We start from the raw sequence: 15939 nt of genomic DNA on the forward strand, positions 1-15939 counted from the left end.
GGGGAGAATGAGGCCTTCACCTGGGAGGGGACAGGGGATGCTCATGCTCTAATGGCCCTCTCCAAGGAGACCCTGCTGTTGTCCTTTCTCCCCACGGACTGGTCTTGGTAGGTGGCCTGTGGAGAGCTCCGGAGTGTGTCCCCTCTTTTTCTGTGGCCTGGTTGCAGCAGCTGGGTACCACTTTGGAATTCTCTTGTCCTCAGCAGCTCTCCACCCTGGGAAAGCTGAATCTCACGCCTTCAATCTCTTCCTTCCTTCCAAGATGGTTTAGATCTGGTCACGGCGTGTGCTGGTGTCAACTGAGGTCGCGAGGACTGCTGAGTGTGTCAGGCTCAACCAGGGCCTGGGTGGCCAAGGATGTCTGTGGGTGGGGCCAGGCAGAAGCACTGCTAGCAAGGCACCCAGAGGACCCAGAACAGCTCATTTGGTCCAGCGGTCACACAGTGAGCTGTAGTGCTGGTCTTCTTTCTTCCCAGATGAAGAAACAGGCTCACAAAATCATATTCCCTTTACCGTCTTCCAAGCAAAAGAGAGGAGAGGGCAGATATTTTGATAACACTGATGCATGTACTGTCGCTCAGTAAAGGAGTATTTTATTTTGTCTTCAATCTGATAAATAATTTTAATTCCACTGCCTTGTTCACTGTACCACTCTAATGAGCGGAGGAATAATTAACCTGAACACCCGACATGTCACTCACTCTAACTTTCCCATTCACACTGATTCTCATCTGCCCCACCAGAGGTGAAGGACCTCGGCACTGGAGGGAACCTGTCACCCAGTCCTCGTCCTCGTGTTCTTCGACCTTTCGCCCGTCAGAGACATTACAGTGGTAGCTCACGACAGTATGCACATGTGCCCAGGGTTCCCACTCCTCTCCTAGGTCCTCCGGTGGCTCCCCGCGTCCACTCCGTGCTGCTTGTCTGTGGAAGCCTGGGTCTCTGGCAAACATCCGTTTGGAAGTGAAAACCCGGTCCAGCACATTCTATCTGAACGCACACAGAGAGTGCAAGAACAGTGTGGAGTGCTCGAGTCTGTGTAGAGATAAGAGATCCTTTTCCTCACCTTCTAATTTATCACTGCCCGTTGGAATGTTTACCCAGTGTCAGGAGAACAACCCCGACATTCATTTCCTCCTTTAATAGCCTGACAGTTACAGGTGCCTGAGTCGAATGGCTTCTATTTTTTAAAGATAGGCCCATTGTCATCCTGTCTACTGTCTGTTGACGAGGTAGTACCAGAGGCAACAGACCCCACCCGGTTTCAAGATGTATGACCTGCTGTGACTGCAGTGAGGCTGGGCTGTGACTGCAGTGTGGCTGGGCGGCTTGGTTGAGTGGCCTTGGACCCTGCCTGCCGCCCTCCCCCAGATGGGGCCTCTACCTGGTGGCAGAACTGCGACTGCATCAGAGTCACACGCTCAGCCTTCCCTATCAGGACTAGTGGGAGGCAGCGTCTAAACCCTAACCCGTCTCAGCAGTGCTGCCAGCCCACATGTCAAAGGCAGCTGTGCCTGCGTGCCGCCACCACCGCTCTCCCAAACCTCTCCCCACACACTGTGTCAAAGGGTCACAGTTGCTTACAGCTGTGACTCCCTGAGATCTTTCAGCAGGATAACCAGCTTGGAGGTGATGCCATCTGCCTCCCTTTATCTCTGCAGAACGCCCAGTTTAGAGAAATGAAATGTCTGTCTGAGTTAAGGCTTTGGGAGAGTCGAAGGCAAGCTGAAATCTCGGTTAATTAATCCCCTCTGTGCTATTGTTCAATCTGCTTTAATATAGTAAACATCAAATGCACTCAAACACAGGAAAGGAGAAAACGTTCTGCTTAAAAAATGAGAAACAGTTCCCCGGGGGGCACCTGCCAAGATTTCCTGTTTGTGTGACTTGGCAAAAGGAAAAGAAAAAAAAGGCTGGCAGCCCGTCCTGTGGCCGTGGATCATCTTCAGGTCAGATGTGTTGGGGGGACAGCGGCCAGCAGTGCCCATGCACAGCACGGACGCCTGTGAGGAGTCCTTCTACAGAAACACACCAAGAGCAGATTAGAAAACTGAAATGGCACCAGGCATATTAAATCGGCACCACCTAACCACCTGAACAGAAAGGCAAGCCTGTGCCTTAGGAAAGCGTTTCAGGAACTCTAGAGGAACTGGCTTTCAGATGTGCTTACTCAGGCTGCCCTGATGTTCACCAGCTACGACGCCCTCTTCACCCCGAGCTGCTTTTATTGCAGATAGTAATTCTGACTCAATTTCTTTATATCTACTGCTTGACACACATTAAAAAGTTTCTTATAGCCATTGCTGATACAAAGCAAATGCAAGAACACAGAGAAGAATCACCCCATTGCATAGGTCAAAGAATGTTTAAAGAATACACCAGACAACCCTCGTGAGACTATTCTTCCTCATCCTTCCCTGTTTCTAGTGTTTTTACTTTGCCACTGAAGGAGCTCCCGAGGATGCAGAATCAATGTGCCTTGGGATGCGAGAGGCTGCATGGATGTTTCAAACACGGTTGCTAGTCGTCTGCAGTTGGAAGCTTTGCTGCCGTGTAGTGCCTTGGCACATCACGTCTGTGTCCCAACACACGAGCCATCTTCCTCCAAGACGTGAACTCACACCCAAACTACTCAGACGTGGGTAACGAATGGTCCCAGGTGTTCTGGGAAGGGCGAGGCAGAGGGTCAGGAAGTCGTGAAGAAGGATGGATTCCAGAGGTCCTTCTGCCTCTGGGAGGAGCCAGAGGTGAGCACAGGCCTGGTGCCCAAGTGCTGCAGTGCTGGGTGACACCAGGAGGGAGGGACACTCCAGGCAGCCACTGTCAAGGCAGCCTTCCCTTTTCTTAGTGTTTGCTGTAGGCGATCCTGTGTAGCAACTTGTTCTAGAAAAAAAATGATGTTTTGGGAGGAAACTGCATTAGACTAAGAAGCACGGTCTCTCATATGCTGCATTTCCCAGTATTTAGATGGAGGATCCTAAACATTCCAGAAACCTGCTAATCAAAAAGTATTAAGCTATTAGAACCTCTATATTTTTTCCAAATCATTTCTGTGATCTGTCTTATTCCTTCCTAGATTACTTTCACCAATTCACAATATGAAGCAATGAGTGTAAAACCTGATAAATGATAGCAAATTACCCAGATGCTTTTTCTGACCTGGGACGGTCGACTCCATTCACGGAACGTGGAACCCCAGCTCAGGTGCTTCATGGACATGTCTGGATCCCTCAGCCACGCAGGCCATCTCGCCAGCTGGACTTTTAGCTGTTTTGTGGTTCCCATAACGGGACACTGAGATGATGATGATGATTAAGTAGTTTTCCTTCAGGTCAAAGGCACTTATCGAGTTCCTCCTATAACTACTCTGTATCAGGTTATAAAGAAAACGGGTGACATAGATTCCTACTCTGGAAAGACACTCAATAAATGTTAATTGCTGACGATCATATTGTTTATCCCACTCTTGCTGAAGCAGTGCAGCTAACAGTATGAAACTGCTTAACTCTCTGGCCAGAGCGATTACTTTGTATTCACTGTTTTGAGATTAGACGATCTGTCTTTCCTCTCGTTCACTCATTCATTCATTCACCTGATCCCACACTCATTTATTCACTCATTTACACACACACACTCACTCTGTCACACATTCATTCACCCACTAATTCATTCACACACCCACTCATTCACACACCCACTCATTCACACAGTCATTCATGCACACGTTCATTCACTCATTCATTCAGTCACACATCGACTTGATTAACATTGGATACTTTGGGGGCCAGGATATTTAGATAATGCAGCTACAAACTGAACAACAACAGAGTCCCACTCTCAGGATGTCAGCTGTCACCTGGATTTCAAAGGAATAGGGATACTTTGCTTTTAAAAAACGGGTTAAAAATTGTCCATTTTAGAGAGAGGACATTAAAATGGAAAAGACTGAGGGGCTCCATGGATTAATGGTTAAGAAGGAAAATTTCCCATTTTCATCCCTTTTCGCCATCTCCCCTTTTCTTCCAGGGTATTTGGACAGGGAGAGATTTTCGATGCAGTGTAGCGTGAAGGGCTTTTTCTTTCTTGTGGCCAAGCTGTCTCCTGCGCGGTGTCAGAGTTGCCTCTTTGGTCCTCATGGAAATCCCACTGACATTTCTTTATTGCTGTGCTTTTGCCCAGGTGCGTCCCGTGGGGTAGTCGGAAGGCTTGCGGGGTTCTGCCGGGAGGTGGAGCTCAGGCACGGCTCATGAGGTACAAGTGCCCCATATCTGGAAGGCAGCTGGCAGCAAAGAGAGCGTCACTCGCCGGTGTCACCCAGGCATCTTCATGTGCTTGTCTGACAAAACTTGATGCGTAGGATCCCGTCCGTGTCTGTGACAAGGTCTCTTAACCTCTCTGGTGGAAAGACTGGAATAAGACACAGCATGGGGGGACGGTGGGAGAGGAGTAGATGGCATCTTTTATTTTATGTGATATTAATTTTGGAAAACATAAAAATAAGTAACACACGTAGCTTTCACAATACAGCTGCATTGAGCTATGATTAGCTCCCCATGCAGTTCATCTGTTGACGTGCGCCCAACCTTCCTAGTGTGCTCACAGAGTAGCAAGACCATCACTATGACGTCATTTTCATTGCTCCCCAAGAACTCCACACCCACCAGCCGTGGCTCCCCATGCCCACTCCTCCCAGTCCTTGCCCATCATCTCCTCTCTCTGTGGATTTGCCCACTTTGTACATTCCACACAGTGGGGTCGTGCAGCATGAGGTCTTCTGCAGCTGTCAGGAGGTTTGCAAGGTGCCTCCCAGTCGAAAGCATCTTGTCAATGCTTCACAACATTCATTGACAAGTAATATCCTCTTCCGTGGCTGGTCCCACTTTTGGTTATCCTTGTCATGGGTGAGAGACACTTGGATTGTTCCAGACACACGTCCAATCCTGGGTATGTGTGTTGGGGTGGAGTTGCTGGTGCTGTGGTCTGAACATGTTTCCCCACATGTGTTGAGAGCCTCATTCCCAATGCAGTGGTGTTGTGAGGTGTTGGTGTCCTGGGACTCTGTCTTCACCAGCAGGCTCATGCAGACTGTATGGGGCTGGAGGTGGAGCGTTGTATCTCTTGCCCTTGCCTTTGCCATTGGTGACGTAGCAAGAAGACCTTCACCAGATGCTGGAACCTTGAGATGAGATTTCCCAGTCTCCACATCTGCGAGCAAACAAACTGTTCATTAAATTTACCCAGTTTCAGGTACTCTGTTATGGTAGCACAAAGCAGGTCAAGATAGTTGGGTTCTATGGTTACCCTGTGTTTAACGTTTTCAGGAACAAACTTTTTTTTGCAACGTGGCTGCATCATTTTATAATCTTGAAAACAAAATGTAACAATTACTTCACATGCTGTCAACACTTGTTATTGCCTGCCATTTTTATTTGAGCCATTCTGGTGGGTGTGAAGCAATATCTCATCATGGTTGTGATTTGCATTTCCCTGGAGACTAATGATGTGGAACTTTTTTTTATGTGCTTATTGAGCTTTATATGTCTTTGGAGAAATGGCCATTCAAATCTTTTGCCCACTTTTAATTGGGTTATGTGTCTTTTTATTATTGAATTGTAAAGTTTCTTTATTGTTTTAATATAAACGACTTCTTACATATATGGCTTATAAAGAATTTCTCCCATTGTGAGTTGTCTTTCACTTTTTTCTTTTAAATATTTTCCCTTAGTTGTTGATAGATCTTAATTTTATTTATACATGATGCTGAGAATCGAACCCAGTGCCTCACACATGCAAGGCAATGCACTCCTGCTGAGCCCCAGCCCCAGTCCCTGTCTTTCACTTTTTAAAATAATATTTATTTTTTAGTTGTAGGGTGAACACTATACCTTTATTTTATTTTTATGAGGTGCTGAAGATCAAACCCAGTGCCTCATGCATGCTAGGTGAGTGCTCTACCTCTGAGCCATAATCCTAGCCCCATCTTTCACTTTTTTGAAGGTGTTTTTTTGATGAGCAAAATTTTGAATTCTGATGAAGTCCGAGTTATTTTTTTTCTTGTTTTGATCGTTGTTTGTCACATGTAAGATGACTCTACCTAACTAGGACAGTGAAAATTCACACTTGATGTCTATAATGTGAGGAAATGGCCCAACTTCATCCTTTTGCATAAAGTTATTTAGATGCCTTAGAATCTCTTGTTTAAAAACATTATTATTTCCTATTTGAATTGTTTTGACTTAAAAGACACAGGTAAATTCAAAATAACTTTCATGATAAGACTCAATAAATTATGTTTAAAAGACATTACATCAGTACAATGAAGGCTATATATCACAAGTTGCCAGCTCCGTCATATCACTGGTAACAAGTGGCTTTTTCCCTGAGATCAAGAGCAAGATGGAACGTCCACCCTGCCCACTTCTATTGTCCACAGTTTTGGAAATCCTACACAGAGAAATTGGGCAAGAAAAAGAAAAAAATGGCAAGATAGTTGAAAAGAAAAGTTAAATCTTCTCTGTTTATAGAGAATATAATCTTTCATATGTCGAAAACTCAAAGACTCTGCCAAAACCTATTTTAACTAAGAAACAAATTCAGTAAAGTTGCAGGATACAAAATCAACATACACAAACCATAGCATTTTATACACTAATAAACAAACTGAGATATATGTTGATAAAATGATTTAATTTACAATAGCATGAGAAAAAAATAAAGTACTTAAATACTTAGGAATAAAGTTAATTAAAGAGGTTAAATATCCATACACTGAAAACAATAAAACACTGAGAAAGGAATCTGAAGAAGATACAAATAGGTGGAGACCCACCCCATGTCCATAAATCGGGAAGAGTTGATATTTTAAAAATGTCTGTACTACATAAAATAATATGTAAATTCAATGCAATCCCTATTAAAGTGCAAGGGATATCTTTTCATAGAAATACGAAAACCAATCCTGATATTCATATGGAACCACAGAAGACCCCACGTGGCCAAGGCAGCCTTGATCCTAAAGAACAAAGCTGGAGGCATCGCACATTCTGATCTTACATCTGCTATAAACCATAGTCACCAAAGGACCCTGGCACTGGCCCAGATACAGACATACAGACCAAAGGGAGAGAGCAGAGAACCAGGAGTAAATCTACACGTCCGTCGATGGTCAACTGGTCTTTGAAAATGATACCAAGATCCAAGACAGGGAAATGACAATCTCTTCACTCCGTGGTGCTGGGAAAATTGTGTCTCACCATGTGGAGAAACGAAATTGGATCTGATAAAGAAAAAGTTAAAATGGATCAAAGACTTAACTGTAAAACCTGAAACTGGTGAACTACTTGGAGAAAACGTATGGGAAAATGTCTGGACATTGTCTGGGTAAAGATGTTTTGGACATGACTCAGATGTTCAGGGGATAAAGGCAAAATAGATAAAGGGATTATGTGGGACTAGAAACTTCTGGAGAGCTCAGGAGGCAGACAAGGGGGAAGCAGCCTCCCTCAGAATGGGAGCAGACATTCGTGGGCTGTGCCTCTGATTAGGAGCTAGTGTTGGAAATATGTAAGAAATTCAAACAACTCAACATCAAGAAAACACGTAACCTCATCAAAAAATGGGAGAAGGACCTGAAAAGTCACTTCTCAAAAGAAGACACAAAAAGTGGCCAACAGTACGTGAAAAACTCAAGTGGAAACCACCAGGATTCACCACCGAGCTCCTGTTACGGGGCTACGGTCAGAAAGACAAGGCACAGCCGGTGCTGGCAAGGATGTGGGGAAAGGGAACCCTGCTCACGCTGGCAAGAAGGTGAGTGATCTAGCCATCAGGGAAACAGCACTGAGGTTCCCCTAAAAATAGAACCACCTGTGACCCAGCAGTTCCACCTCCACGTGTGACATGGTTTAGATGTGAGGTGTCCTTAAAGCTCACGTGTGAGACAATGCAACAAAGTTTAGAGGTGAAATGATTGGGTCATGAGAATTCTAGCCTAATCAGTGCATTCATCACCTGATAGGGATTAACTGGGTACAGCTGTAGGGAGGAAGCCCGTGGCTGGAGGGGGTGGGGTACTAGGGTGTGCCTTTGGGGTATATATTTTGTCTATGGTGAGGGGAGTGTCTCTCTGTGTCCTGGTGCCACACCCTGAACTGCTCTCCTCTGCCAAGTCCCTCCCGCCATGATGTTCTGTCTCAGAGCAATGGAGCTAGCCAACTATGGACTGAGACCTCAGAAACCATGAGCCCCAGATAAACTATTCCTCCTCTAAAATTGTTCTTGTCAGGTGTTTTAGCCTCAGCAGTGAAAAAGCTGATCAAAAAAAGGTTATATACTCACAGGGAATGAAACCAGTGTGTCGGACAAAAGTCTGTGCTCATTGCAGCGGTATTCACAAGAGCAAGATGTGTCTGTCAGGGAGGAATAGAGAAGGAAATGTGGCATCTCTGCACAATGGAATACTATTAGACCTTTAAAAAGAATAATATCTTGTCGTTTGGAGGTCATCGTGCTTCTAAAATGAGCCACACACAGGAAGAGAAATTCTGCTCTGACGATTGCATCTTTTTTTTTCTTGCTCCTTTCTTACTCTCCCCCTCTTCTGGAAACCCCAGTGGGTGTAAGCTGGAGTGGCTTGAGGGGCTCCCAAATTACTCTGAGGCTTTGTTTATTTTTGTTCATTTTTGCCCTTTTTCTTCCGATTGTACACTCTCTATAAATCCGTCCTCGAGTTTGCTAATTCTTTATTCTGGAAGCTCAAATCTACTATTGAGCCTTGCTAATAAAATTCTCATTTAATATATTTTACTTTTCAACTCTGAGTTTCCATGTGATGTTTTTGTAACTTCCGTCTCTTTATGTCCATTCTCCGTTTGACAACACATTTTCACCACGCTTCCTCGTGCTGCTATAAGCACCATTTCCTTCAGGGTTTTGAAATCATCTGAATTGCTGCTTTCAAATCTTTGCTAATTCTGACATCTGGGCTCTCAAAGGGTTTTGTGGCCTGATTTCCCCTTTTCTTCCTGAATGGGCCACGGTTTCTTGATTCTTTCTCAGTCTCGTCATTACTTTTCCTGGAAAACTGGGCGTGCTGGGACTAACTGCAGCACTGGTGGCTGTGATCTCCCCCCACCAGGGCTGTGGTTTTGTAGTTTGCTTGCTCATTGGGTGACTTGTGTGGACTACCTGGGCCAAGTCTGTTTCCCTGCCAGGTGCAGCTTGGAGGTGGCTCCTTGGAGAGGGCAGCCAGAGGCACCACCCAGGTGGTGGCGGGCAGCAGAGACCTGATCTCTGGGGCCGACCCTCGATGCACTTGCTATGGCATCCAGTCTGATTGTTGGCTAGTTTGCCTGTTGTTCCTGGCAACGTCTTGGGGCCTAAATTGCACACATTCTGTCCCAGTAGTCTTCTGAGCAGGGGTGGTCATCAGCTCTTGAGGCTGGTTGTGACCCTCCAAGGACTTTTCTTGCCGTTCTCTCTCTGAGGCTCTTTGGATCAGCCTCTGCCTGGACATTTGTTCACTAGTTTTCCTGGAACTCCCCGCCTGCTCCTCCTTGCTCCCCACCAGGATCTCCACTGTTCTCAGAACACCCTTGGGCTTGAACTTTCAGGAATCTTTCTCAGAACAACCCCAGGGAAGAGCTCATCTGCCTTCTGTCAGCATAGACTTGGCTCCTTTAAAACCATTTTGGAGGCCTGGACTCATGGGTTCCACCCCTCCTGGGTCTCGCTTGCTCTCATCACAGCTCATGTCCAGAGTTTTTTTCCTTTTTGTTGCTGACTGCAATTTCTTTGTATTGAATCGCCACAATCTCCTTACTCATTCATCAGCTGATAACATTGGGTTGCTCTGACTTTGAGCAGGTTTTAGAAAAGCCACTAGGGTCATTTGCACAGTGATTTAGGCAGATGTATGCTCCCAGTTCTTTTGGATAAAAATCTAAGAAGGACACAGTTTTCCAAAGTGGCTGTAGCATATGGGATTCCTGGAAGCCCTGAATACAGTTCCCATTGCTCCAGTCCTCACTAGCACGGGGCTCTGTTGGTTTAAAATTTGGTCATTTGAGCGTGTCCATAGCAGCATCAGGTTGTGGTCTTAAACTGGATTTTACTAATGCTGGTGAGGTGGAGCGTGCTCTCATTTATTGCTATCTCATCTTACGTGGCTCTTATTTGGTGACGTGTCTGCCCAAAACGTTAGCTATTTTTATTGGTTTTATTTTCCTCTTCTAGAATTATAATACTAATCATGATTAGTAAAGGTTTCAGGAGTCTTTTTTCATCCTATACATTTCATCTATGAGCTCCGATTTTCTTTCAAAATCAAAGCAAAACACTGAGCTTTCCTCTCCCTTTTGGAGCCATTGCTGTTCAAATGATCACTTTTCTCTCTCTCTCTCTCTCTCTCTCTCTCTCTCTCTCGAGAGAAGTTTTAGACATCTTTTTTCACCATTAGTGGTTTGTCTTTAATTTTCTTAAAATTATTTTTGGAAAAGGGTAAATGTTCTTTATGGATCAATTTTCTTTCTTTTTTGGCTATGATTGTTGGTACTACCTAAGAAATCTTTGGATAACTCAATGTTTTTCTTTCTTTAATGGTTTCACCTTAGAATTTCACTTATGATTTATTTTGATAGTGAGAGGTGAGGATTGCAGGGTTTTTTTTTTTTTGTTGTTGTTGTTGTTTTAAATTTTGTCTGGCCTGTGACCATCCAGGAACTCTGGCATCATTTGTTGAAGAGACAGTATATAGCTCTGAGCAGCCTGGCGTTTTTGTGGAGGATCACTGTCCCCCTCCTGTTCTGTTCCTCGTTTCTCCACCCTCACGCTGGCACTCCACTCTTGTCACTGCAGTTTGGGTGAGTCTTGGACTTAGTGGATGCAAGCTCTCCAGCTTTGCTCTTTTGCAGAGAATGCTCTGGCTGTGGGAGGGCCGTTAGTCTCCACCTGGATTTTAGAATCAGCATGTCCATTTTTATACAAGTATCCTCTGAGGTTCAATGGTGCTGAAGTGAATCTATAGAATCTACAGATCAGTTTGGAGAGAACTTCTCTAACAACATGGAGGCTCCCGATCCACTAATGTGTGACATCTCATCTCTGCTTGGTTCTCCTATAATTACACTCAGCACTGTGATATAGCTTTTAGGGTAAAGGAACTGACCATATTTTCATAATATGTCTCTAAGTATATGATGCTGTGTACTTTAGTATAAATGTCACTTTTCCAAACATTGATTTCTTATTCATTGCTAATATACAGAAATACGATAAATGTGTGTGTACATATCTTTTGTCTTATGATCTTGCCGAACTCAGTGTGGCAAGAAGAAGAAATAAAATCATCCATGATGCAAAGAAAATGCAGATGTCTATTTTAAGTGCAGATAAGATGATTGTGGATATGGAAAATAGTAGGGAATCTGTATTAATTTTTCAGTCAAGATGACAACTCCCATCCCTGTAGCTATGGTTCCTGAGAATGGTCCATAGATAACTTGCATCAGGAGCTTCAGGAGACTTTAAAGTATCCTCTCCGATACTCTGCTTTAGAAGAGTCATGTTTTCAATGTTGGGGAGAGGTACTTATTGTTATTTTTTTAAAAAATGTTATGTTATATGAATATGTGGCTATGTTTTCCTATTCTTACTGACAGCATTTAGGGGAAGGGGATTCTGGGGCAATGCCCAAGTTGTTCCGTAGGACACATGGTGTGGCCATCGTCACATCAGTGAAGAGGAAATTTGTGGGGAGGGATTTTGAAGTGTGCCACTAGTTCAACAGAGGATGTGTCAGCACCCAGGGCAAGTCCCTCATAGGCATCTGGAGTGGCAAAGGCTGGGGAATATGTTTGGGACTCATGCACTTGTCAACGGAGAGAGGAGTGGTTACATTTGCACAGTGATGACTCCAACCTGGAGAGGAAAGTTTGGTGTTTCGCTTTGATTTTGAAAGAAAATTGGAGCTCTTAGGATGAAATGTATCGGCAGGATGCTGCAGCACTTAGGAAAAGGCTCTTTGATGTATCCTCTGTCAGGGCAGAGCGGCTGCACAAGGAACGCCAGTGTTCCTTCATTTTGCACCTCACCTTGTTACTGGGTGCATTTGAGGTGGCTTTCAGAGGTAGGCAATTTGTGGAGACACTGAATGATTTGAGATGACAGCAACAAAGGGGAAAACAAGGAGGAGGGGGGGAGGAGGAGGATGGGAGCAGATGGCAGACAAGGAGGAGGCTACAGTGTGTCTCTCAGGGTGGCACGCACTCCAGGGAATCTCAAGGTGCTCTGGCAGCTCACATGACGAAGACCCCTTGTTTGTACACACGCCTGGGGTTCCACGGCCACCAGTTCAACTCCCCCTTTCTCGTGCCCCTCTCTGGTTGTGTGCCTGTGTGTACACCCACAGTTCTGTGTCCCTGAAGTCAACTGAATGGGGATCATTTCTCCTTGCGTTGACTTGCACTGTGCCGCTTGCCCATGACGGACAGCACATGGACAGACTAACTGCCTTGCCATTATTCACTAAGGAACATAGTCTGACCACCAGTCACTCTGCATTTGCATCCCAGTGGGGACTACAAACAGTCTAAGATGATGTCTACCATAGGGAAGGGCATGAGCAGGTTCTGCACAAACACTGTACTGTTTTACACAGGGGCTGAGCACCGTGGGATTTGGTGTTCTTGGGAGTCCTCACAACCCCCACAGATGCTGAGGGACAACGGTAATGTGTATGTTACGATGAATCCACTCTATTCCCCAGTATCAGTTCATATGTATGTTTGAGTTAGAGTTAAATAAATACAATTAATTATGAAATATAATCAATCAATTATTTAGAATCAAAACCGATCTGGGGTTAACATCAGGCAAAGTTTTCCCTGAAGATCATCAGAAGAACTATATTCTATGTAATACAATGAAGAAAATCCTCAGTGATATCTTTACAATAATAACTGTGTTTTGTGACAGTGGAACATTTCTTCCCCACTCCTGAAGTTTCCCTCCATGTGGGGCTGCTACACCACAAACTCCGGGTCTCCCCCGCTCCTCTCATTGCTCTGTGATTTGGTGGAAGGCAGAGTAGGCATGGATGACGCAGGTGCTATGGAGTGGGATACAGGATTTCCTTCATTCCTCTAAGATACTGCTTCTTAAGCCTGGTGCCTCAGCCTTCAGTAATCGTGGGGAAGTCTGACCAACTGGCACCTGTGACTGGTTGGGGCTCATCTTCTGATCGGTGAATAACCTCATCCCCAAATCCCCAATCTGAAATGCTCTGGAATCTGAAACTTTGTGAGCCCCAACATGATGCCACAGTGGAAAATCCCTCATGTGACCTCAAACAATGGTCACAGGCAGGATGCAGGCACAGGGTCAGAAGTACGGCTCAGTAGCAGAGTACTTGCCTGACATGCAAGAGGCCCTGGGTTTGAACATCGCATCTGGGGAAAAAAATCAGATGCACTAAAATTACTATATAACGTTACATTTAAGCTATGTGTGCAAGATGCATATAAAACCCAAATGAATTTGTGTTTAGATTTGGTTCCATCCCTAAGGAATCTCATTATGTGTATGCAAATACTACAAAATCCAAAAAACTCAAAAAATCTGAAAAGCAAAACAGTTTCAGTTCCAAGCATTTCAGATAAGAGATATGTTGCCTATAATCCTATTGCCTGAAGATGCTTCTGAATGAGCTTATTAGTCAAAAGGTGATGTGTTGGATTACCACCTACTTGCTTGTTTGCTTGTTTTTCAATTGGATCATCACATTGGGGAAAGATGTCTACCTACTGAGACTCCAAGAAGAGCAATAATTTTCACAGAGGTGTCCATTTTTTAAATAACTAATGTAAGCTGATGTCATAAAAAGAAGATATGTTTCAGTATGATAATTCTACAGGGAGGGAATTGGACCTTGGCAGGCAGTATTTTGCTGGATTTTTTAGATATAGGAGTGAACAGTTGGTCCACATGGCCTTGAGTCCATTCTCTTTGCTAGAAAGTAACCAGAAGAGCCCTTTTTGGACATTAGGAGACTTTCATGTAGTTTCACTGCTGCCACTGGATTAACGATTTCGGACAAGTCCACAGACGTCCCGGGAGCTCAGGGCTCCTCTTCCTCTTCCTGGCTCTGCTTCTGCCCTAAGTTTCTGAGCCCTGAGGTCTTGTGGACAACTGCTGAACCCAGATGAGCTCCAGATTCATAGAACCAGGTCTTTTCCCTGTGAGAGTCCCGGATTACTTGAACTTTCCACTGATGGATGGTATTTTTGGTATTTTCGGCACAATTCTTTGTATGCCTGTGATCATGACTTTCCCAATGTCCTCTGAAAGTGTCTGTTTCTCTGTAAAGATTTTCAAGATTGTGGGGTGATATTGCATCTATAGGAGTTTGAATACAGGAGAACATGATGTCATGTTCTTAAAACCAACCTTCATTCGAAGACTCCAGAGAAAGCAGAGACAAGAGACCTGTCCATTTTGCTGGTGCGAAGAGTGAGGAGTAACGTGGTTTCAGCGGCTGGTTGATGGATCTAGGGTGCTGAGAACAGGGCCCCGCTTGGTTCACTTCAGATCACTCATTACTCATCTGTGTGTGGCGCTTCATAAAGGAACAAAAGCTGCCCAGGACCCGGAGCCTGAGGCTTCACAATGGAGCTCTGACAATGTATCCTGCCAGTGCTGCTCCTAGACATGCACAAGGAATCTTGTAGACAAACTGTCTTGTCACTCTGTAGCTTGCACATTTGCATAAATGGGATTTTTGAAGTGATGCCTTGAAGCAGCCCCACAAAGGCTTTGACAAGGTGCCGGGCTGATCTGAGGAGCACCTGCTACAATATTAATAATGTTGTGGTGGGCCCAGCCTGCTTCTGAGCTGGGGATGGCAAGAATGGGGCAGAGAGCACTAAAATTTGGTAAGAAAGGGGATCTACTTTGTATTTTCCTTCTACAAAAGGATAAGAGATAGATCATCAATCCATTTGTCATTAGCTGTCAGACCTGTCTACAAGGTATTGTTAAGACCATGCATATATTAAATAGGAATTGGACTTGTCTATTTTAAGCAGGAAATGGATGCAGTTAAATCCAGCCCTTGCAAGAATGAGGAGGATGCTTTTCAGAAGTGTGAAGCTCGTTTCTAAGATAAGAAAGCTAGTAGACAATAGATCCAAAAATACAGGTCATTTACATGGTGAAAATAATAACCAAATATATTTTTTTCCTGTCAATTTCTAGTTCTGTCTGTGAAATATTTTTTCATTTCTTGGCTGTCATGAGTATCTACTATCTGATGGTTTCCTAATTTATGCATTAAGTGTACTACCCTCTTGTACATCAATTCCCCACCGGCTTATCAAAAGTGATATTTATGCCAGTGAGCAGTTTCTCAAGTGGAGCAAAGTTGGGTGACATGAGCTTTGCAAAATTTGGTTGACATGGAACCACAAGGGACTGGAGACAAGAAAAGTCCTGAAATATGCAGGAGCACCCCGTGGTTTGCTCAAATGCACCCCCGGGAAGATCCGAGGGCTGTCCAGCCTTAAATAAAGCTTTAGGATAGAAGACTGTGTGAGACAGGCTCTGGCACTGAATCTGGAACCCTGGATTTTTGCAGCAAATGCCATTATAGCCACAGAATTAACATCACATGAGTTTATTTTGTTGCTGCAAAATAGGTGATATGTGTTGAGATTCAAGTGCGTTATAGATACTGCTAATTAAAGGCAGAAATCCTGGAAACCAAGTTACTCGTCACTCAGAGGAACGGGGGGCAGCAGTTCGTGCTGTTCTTGTTTCTCTTAAGAAGGGTAGGCCAGAGGGAAGCCCATCCTGCTGCTGCCCTCCAGCTAGCTTTTCCTTTATGGAGAAGAAATAGGATGCTGAGTCGGGACAGAACTTCAACAAAGCCAGTGATCATCACGGTTC

This window comes from Marmota marmota, unplaced genomic scaffold, assembly GCF_001458135.2.
Source record: "Marmota marmota marmota unplaced genomic scaffold, marMar, whole genome shotgun sequence".
Classification (NCBI taxonomy): Eukaryota; Metazoa; Chordata; class Mammalia; order Rodentia; family Sciuridae; genus Marmota; species Marmota marmota.